Consider the following 8,399-nt stretch of genomic DNA (forward strand, 5'->3'; position numbering starts at 1 on the left):
CTGCCACTTGTGGGGTTGTCCTGCCCATTATGTGGGATGAGTATATGTGGAGTGTGGCCACTGGCGAAACACTTTGTATCTAGACATGTGACGAAAAGACTGGTATTTAAATGTCAGAAATGTGACAGGAGATCCAGCAACTGCCACTCCATTGCTTGTCACGTCCCAAAGTATAATACGAAAAGGCCGGATGATAAGGGAAAAGAATTCCAGTGTGGAGAATGCAGTAAAGTCTTCGGGAAGAAGTTGGGAGTCACACAGCACACCAGAATGGTCCATCCAGAAAAGTGGAATGAGAGATTGAAGACTCGGATGATGGCGAAAAAGGAGAAGATCAAAGGTTCGAGACTGTGTATAGCCGAGGAGGTGGCGACGCTATGTGAGATGATCCGGAAAGGAGGGGCATCAGTCTCCACCTTTGAGAAGGTCGCTGTTGAAGTTGGAAATGGAAAATTGGCAGAGCAGGTGAGGAACAAATGGAGGAGCCTGCATAGGGGCGCGGCAAGCGATGGCCCGGATGCCCAAGTGCCCACGGTGATATGTGAAAGACACAAACAGAAAAGTGATGCGGAGATGGTGCCCCCATATGAAATGGTTGCCAGGACACGTGAGAGGCTGGAGAAGGCGGGCAGGGGGAAAGTGGGTGATGAGTTCAGGGCCATTGCTGCTTTGGTTTAGGATGTAGACCAGGAGCCTGCGCTGGTTGAATCCTCCGCATTGGAATTGGTTAGCCTAATAGGTGGGAAGTGTGAGGTTCGGAAGAGACGATGAGAAAGAAGATCTCCCGAAGGGGCAAGCGCTGGCTGCCAAAGAAGTCCTCTTCTGAAAGGGATTTGAACAAGAAAGTGCAAGATTTGTACATGAAAGACAAGTCTAAGTTGACAGACTTCATACTGGAAGGTGGCGAAATGAGAGACTGCAAAATCCCTATGGAGACGGAGTATGAGGACTTCAGAAAGAGGTTGGAAACGGAGAAGCCTTTTGAAGGACTTGGGAGATTCAGCTCTGGAGAGAGAGCGGATTACGATAGCCTCTACCAACCCATCCTGTCAGGCCAAGTCAAGACCGACTTAGCCAAAATGAAGAATAGCTCAGTGACGGTCCCGGACAGGATCAGCAAGAGGGCCTTGCTAGGCTGGGACCGAAGTGGGAGGCAACTGGCAAGGCTGTTCACCACATGGTTGGTCCAGGGTGTAATACCTAAGGCGGTGAAGGAGTGGCGGACTAGGCTGCTCTCAAAAACCACTGATGTGAAGAAACTGAACCTCCTAAATGCATGGAGGCCGGTGACTATTGGTTCGCTAGTGTTGCGGCTGTTTGGTCTAATTTTTGCGAAACGACTAATGAAAGCGTGCCCAGTCAATGTTAGACAAGTCAATGCTGTAGCGGCCCCTTGGACTTGAAATAATGGCGCAGAGTTTCAACTGGTGTCGAGAAACCTTTTATGCTGAACAACGGTCACGCATACTGCACCGTGAAAACTATAGAGCATAAAAAACACAAACCGTAACAGTAGTTTCCAAAATAATTCACATTTTTAGTACATTTAGTATTTTATGCATCGTCATACCTCGTTACGCTTTCCAAGGGCGCTAATAAACGGTTGTCTTTGCCTGGGACAGACGTTGATATACTGAGCGCTCCACCGGTAACGTATAAGGACACGATTCGTGGCGTCGCGACCCGGTGTACTGTCAAAATGTCCTACCCATCTAGACGTCCTACCAATGCCTAGTGCGCGCGCATGCGCATAACGCGGATTGTTATTTCGCGGGAAGCGAGTTGCTTTTTGTCCTACCCATAGTGATTTCGCGGGGAAGTTGGTTGCGTTTTGTCCTACCGATAGTGATTTCGCTGGAAGTTTGCAGCATTTTGTCCTACATCTGCATTGTGCGGTGAAAAGCAGTGAGTACTTAATGTTTTCATTTTCATTTGAGTCTTATTTGACGTATTCATTGTCTCAAAATACTTTCGGCGTGTGTTTCAGTTGCCTACATTTCTCACGCAGTTTATGTAGACCATACTCGTTTGATATCGCCAGTAAATGTTCTCTTTGTAGTAATTCTGTGTTTCATTGTTGGTGGTTTTACTTAATTAGAAAGAAAACAAAAACAATGATCCAGTAAAAATGACCGAATATAGCCACTTAAAGTTAGTACTTCCAAACCTTATACAGATATGGCCTGACTGAGTATGCAGTTATGTATGTGCTCCTTAATGTTTCCTACTTTGCTTGTTAATTCATGTCAACTGGATCAGAAGGAAAATAGTTTGCAACTGTCATTGTAGTTATGGAGGAGAAGTGGGACGAAGTTTACAAGCTTCTTCTTGCTGGAACATACCCACCTGGGTATGATAAAAGCAAGAAGCAAAACCTAAGAAGGTATGCCTCAAAATTCACTCTAAAAGGTCAGTATTTTCATTGTAACCAACCCCACGTGTAGCTCAGATCATTAGCAATTTAAACTTATTAAGATTCTTATTTTTTCCTGATATAGACGGTGAACTCTTCTTTTGCTCCAGGAGAGCAATTAAAACTCAAGAGGAGTCCAGGAGGCTCTTCGAAGAGTTTCACTCTTCTCCTATTGGAGGGCACACTGGCACCCTTAAAACACGCAGTGCCTAATGTTGCCGATTTTATTGGCACGGCATGACTGTCGACATTGAGAAATGGGTATGTGGTACTATACCTTTCTGATTTGTTTGAGCAACATTTGAACATGCATAAACACAGATTTACTGCAATATAGATTTTGTCTTTGTGTATAGATTTTCGTGTTTGTATATCTGTCTTTGCTATGAATCTTTCCTAAGATCCAGGAATGTGACAAGTGCCAAAAAGTTGGCAAACCTCTCACTGTTGCGCTCCCACTGCAGTGTATTAAGGTGAGTTGTAATCGTCTTAAACAATAGTGTCAATGTAAACATTTCCAAAAATTATTTGTATATGTATGTATAGCTGTATATATGTATATTTATTTATTTTATCAGGTGTCAGGTGTCTGGGAGCTCGTTGGCATCGATCTTACTGGACCACTTCCAAAGACTGCCAGTGGGTTCCAGTACATCCTGACTGCAACGGACTATTTTTCTAAATGGGTCGAGGCAAACCCATTGGGAACGAAATCTGCTGCTGAAGTTGGTCTGAATATTTGCAAAATAATATACAGACATGGGTGCCCTGCAAGAATCCTGTCAGACCAAGGCAGAGAGTTCGTCAATGAAGTAAGCCTATTAATGAAAAATGCTCATGTTTGGCAAATTATTTTAGGATCTGCTTCAGTGATCATAAAGGAACACACCAACATTAAATGCTTATCCTTTGTGAGTGATTGTTGTACACACAGTTTGTCAACCAGGTTTGTGTTTCATGTGTGTATGAGTGATTTATTTACAAATTAGTTTCAATTGTCTTGAAGCTCAACACCAGGCTCTGTGAACTCCTGAAGGTAGAAAGGGTAGTCACAGCAGCATATCATCCGCAGACCAATGGTCTTGATGAAAAGACCAATGACAACATAAAAAGGTATGCTTTTCAGTTCATATCGCAAATATCTGTGCCTTTTACAATTTCACATGTTTTGTTTCACTATATCTGCTTTTAGAGCCCTGAGGAAATTGGTTAATGCGCAGCAGAATGACTGGGACTTATACTTGGATGCCACCCTGTTCTCGTTGCGATCCAAAGTACACACCACCACCAAATATTCACCGTTTCACCTGATGTATGGGAGGGAAGCACGATTTCCAGCTGAAGTTCCTGCTGAATTGCCAGTGAGTCATTTGAGTCCTTTCTCAACTGTCGCAGAGATGTAATTATCAGTTACACATTTATTTTTTTAAGTTAGCAGATACTGTAAGTGTTATATTATTATAAAAGTTGTTGCTTTTGTTCTTTTCTATTCTGACATACACATAGCCCTAGTCTATTTTATTTTCATGTACTTGCTTAAATTACTCATAGTATTAGACAATAAATGAAAGTCTCATGCTGTGCTTCAGCTAATTCTCATTTTATGATTGTTTAAAAAATTACAGATTTCCACCATCATACTCCCAGAGGAAGGTTATTATGGTGAGCTCAATCATTCTCAAAAAGTTGCTCGTGAGGAAGTCTGTGGAGGAAAATGTAAAAAAGAGTCAAGAAAAGCAGATGGAAGCATATGCTAAAAGGGTCCACAAGAAATACAGAGATGTGCTGTACAAGGCTGGTGACGAAGTCCTTCTCCTAAATATGCAAAAGCGTGGGAGAAAAGGTGGAAGGCTACAGCCAGATTTCAATGGTCCCTATATTATCCAAAGCATATGTGGCAAACGCGTGACATTGCAGAATGCTGATGGGAAGATTTTACAGACTCAGTACAACATTGTCCATATAAAAGACCTGATGTGAAAGGCTATGCCTCAACACAAAGCCCAGTTCAAGATGAACCAACCAGAATCTCAGTAATTCAATTTGCGCCCCGAACTGTTCCCCCTAGTAGAGAGGTACAGCCGGTTAAAGTCCCATCTGAGAATCCGCCCTTTGCACAATTCAGCACACAAGACAAAGGTGACCTTTTTTAAGAAAAATTGTTCTTGACCATTCGGTCGTCTGTTGCTGGTTTGGGCATCATACCTGGTTAACTGTTGCATGACTAGGTTTTGCCAGTAAAAGTTGGCCGATGTTTGACCTTGAAGAGTTATTGTTTGGTGAATGGGAGTTTTAAAGGTTGTCGGTGGTCCATAAAATAAGTCATGGAATGCTTTGTGACGTTCAGCTTTCGCCTGTTGGGTTAGAGTTCAGTTTTGGCCCGTTGGCCTTGACTTCCCCTTTGGCCTGTTGGGCTTGAACTATTTTGACAGTTTCATCTAAAGTGTAATTTCTAACTTAATCATAACTTTCTTTTAGTACACAGGCTCTGGACCGCAAATGACGATGGTCGTGTGGAGGCAGTAGTCGGTACATTCAAAGTTTATGATACATCATTCAGAACGCTTCATGGAACCAAATGGCTGGCAGATGAAGTAAAAGCTCCTATTGTTTTTATCACAGTTGATCGTAATTGTATTTTTGCAGTATGATGCATATACATTCCTTTGCTCTCAATTTAGGTCATTGATGCATACCTGCACTGCCTCATTATGGAACACAAGGCAAGTAAAAAAATACGAATTTATTATATTACACAGAACCTTTTTACGTGTAATGGACATTTATGCACACACACACACATACATACTAACATATACATATATATATATACATACATACATATATATATATATATGTGTGTATATATGTATATATGTGTGTATATATGTATGTGTGTACATATATGTGTATATATGTATATATAAATATGCATATATATGTATATATAATATATATATGTATATATAATATATATATGTGTGTATATATATAAATATAAACTATTTTTCTTAAATGGATACAATTTTATTGCATCTATAAAATTAAATAAGAATGTCCACAAAATCATGTATTGCAGTTTGCCGAAAACTTCATATTGTTTGGTGAGATAAAGGGGGTGCTGACCGCAGCAGAAGCTGTTGAGCAGGCTCGAAGACAGATAGCTTGTACCCTGCTCGAACATCGGGGTAAGTTTGGGACAGCTTTTATTGTTTATAGCTAGTTTTGTAACCACAACATGAATTACACAAATCACGTATTTACACCGATTAACAAAATGCCCTTGCTGTTTTTGTAGGCAACGCGGAAGACTACTGTGTGGTGTGCTCCATGATAGAGAGTGATGGAGAGTCCAGCATGATTGAAATTGTATATATATATGATTGATTTCAAATTTTCATATGCAGTTTTTATGTGTGCTTGTTTTTTACTTTTTAGGTGCAGTGTCATAAATGTACCAGGTGGGCCCATTTTCAATGTGCCCAATTTGTCCCCCAAGATGACCAGTCACACAGTGACTATTGTTGTAATAAATGTAAATATTTGTGGACAAAACACTGTGGAGTTTGTTCTTCCATCTACTGTCTTCTCCCAATTGTTTAATTAATCCCATTAAACTGTCAGAACGTCCTACCTTTATATATGTGTAAATATACTCCATAAATTAAACTGTCAGAACGTCCTACCTGTATATAAGCGTAAATATACTGCATAAAATATCTGAAAGCGCACGGTGTAGTACTTTGGCTGTCAAATTCGCTTCCGGTAGATTTGTCAGAACAGGCTGTCGAATCAGCCTACGGTAGGACGATTCGAGCGGGTAGGACATTTCGTCAGAACACCAGAAGTTAAATAAAGAAAACGAAGAAGAAATGACCCCCCAAAACAAACACGGAAATGCCACTAGGTGGCACTGCAGGTCCACAACCTCCCATCCACACACATAAACGAAACAACAGCAATGCACCTTATTGGGCATTTACAAATGCTTCAAGAGGTTGTGGTGAAAACCTCTTGATATTGAACAAGATAATTGAAGGAGCAAGGTTGAGTGGTGATGCTGTGGCAGTGGTCTTTATCGATTTTGCGAAGGCCTTTGACTCCGTGCCTCATGAACATATCCTGTGTGCTCTGAGGCAGAAGGGAGTGGACAATCATGTTGTGGAGTTAATCCAGAACTCCTATGTGGACTGCTCGACCAGAATAGGTTGTGGGAGGGCCACATCCCTGCCTATTAAAATGAAGGTTGAATAAAGCAAGGTGACCCCTTGTCCCCACTGCTCTTAAATCTTGCTATGGATCCTCTCATCCATAGACTGGAGGTGGCTGGTTCTGGGCTGGCTTGAGGTGAGCATATGCTCACCACGCTGGCATTCGCCGATGACTTGGTTCTGGTGAGTGGCTCGAGAGATGGCATGGAGGGAAATATAAAGATATTGGAAGAGTTTTGCGGTACAACTGGCCTAAATGTCCAACCCAAGAAGTGCGATGGGTTTTGGATGCAAGGTGGACTCATAGGAACAGAGGATACATGGGTATTGCCTCTCCAGCATCTCACACCTGTCAGAATGAAGTGCTTTGAGAGACTGGTTCTCCAGCACATCAGAGACTGCCTTCCTCCCACACTGGACCCCTATCAGTTTGCATATCGACCTAAGATCCACTGAGGACGCCATCGACACTGCTCTGCATGTGGTGCTGGGCCACCTGGAACAACACCAGAGCTATGCCAGGATGCTCTTTGTGGACTACAGCTCGGCATTCAATACGATGATCCCAGAGATTCTCATCACCAAACTGGATACTCTTGGCCTCCCAGCCCTAACACACACCTGGATTAAGGACTTTCTGACCAACAAACCCCAGACTGTGATGCTCGGCCCCTACACATCCTCCACCCGAACGCTGAGCACCAGTTCCCCTCAAGAATGCGTGCTGAGCCCTCTCCTGTACGCTCTCTACACCTATGACTGCAGCCCGACCCACGGAAACAACACCATCGTCAAATTTGCTGACGATATGACAGTGGTCGGCCTGATCTCAAAAGGTGACGAGACATCTTACAAGGAGGATGTCCAGAGACTAACGGCTTGGTCTGAGGACAATAAACTACAGCTCAACACTGCAAAAACAAAGGAGATCGTCATCGACTTCAGGAGGAACAAGACTGTGCCACCCCCCCTCTAATCAAAGGCGTGTGTGTGGAGAGGGTCCACACATTCAAGTTCCTGGGAGTACAGCTCTCCGATGACCTTTCCTGGACACACAACACCACAGCAGTGATAAAGAAGGTCCACCAGCGTCTGCACTTCCTGAGGGTCCTCAGGAAATTCAACCTGGACAAGAAGCTAGTCTTCAAAATAGCCAAAAAATTAGAGGCTGAACAACTCATTAGGTATTTGAACAACAGTCCATATTCCCTACATGAAATGCAGTTTGGCTTCAGAAAAAAACACTCTACGGAGACGGTCATCTGCTATCTATTGGAAGACTTTAAATCAAAATTAGATGCAGGTGGTGTGATGGGAGCAGTGTTTCTTGAAAGCATTTGAGACTGTAAATCATAGCATTTTAATGACTAAACTGTCATACTTTAATTTCTCCTTCGACTTGATGAAATGGATTGAATCATACCTTAAAAACAGAAAACAGTGTGTTAAAATACACAACATTACATCTGCAACATTAGATAATTAATTTGGTGTACCTCAAGGGTAGGTTTTGGGACCGCTGCTGTTTAGCTTATTCATAAACGACCTTCCACAACATTGTCCATCTTTTGTTACTTGTCAGAAGTACGCTGACAATGCAGTTATTTATGTACATGCAAAAACAAAATATCAAGCTGCACAATATTTATCAGCAGCCATGTCTGATGTGTCAAATTGGCAAGAACGTTCTTAATGTATCAAAGACTGTCTGTATGTTCTTTTCAATTAGGAGGTCTACTGATACAAATCCCAACATATGTGCAAGGAACGAAAAT

The 8,399-nt window shown here is 42.2% G+C and overlaps 1 long non-coding RNA gene across 1 annotated transcript; it reads left to right on the plus strand.

The window, feature by feature from the left end:
• The first annotated feature begins 2,630 nt into the window (after positions 1-2,630).
• On the plus strand, positions 2,631-5,589 carry LOC148320823 (uncharacterized). Its single transcript, XR_015846742.1, has 4 exons — positions 2,631-2,674; positions 2,815-2,886; positions 2,999-3,225; positions 5,493-5,589. It is a non-coding gene; the product is annotated as an uncharacterized LOC148320823 (long non-coding RNA).
• The last annotated feature ends 2,810 nt before the right edge of the window (positions 5,590-8,399 follow it).

This window comes from Idiotropiscis lumnitzeri, chromosome 16 (assembly GCF_059441095.1).
Source record: "Idiotropiscis lumnitzeri isolate Australia: NSW breed Sydney's pygmy pipehorse chromosome 16, RoL_Ilum_1.0, whole genome shotgun sequence".
Lineage (NCBI taxonomy): Eukaryota > Metazoa > Chordata > Actinopteri > Syngnathiformes > Syngnathidae > Idiotropiscis > Idiotropiscis lumnitzeri.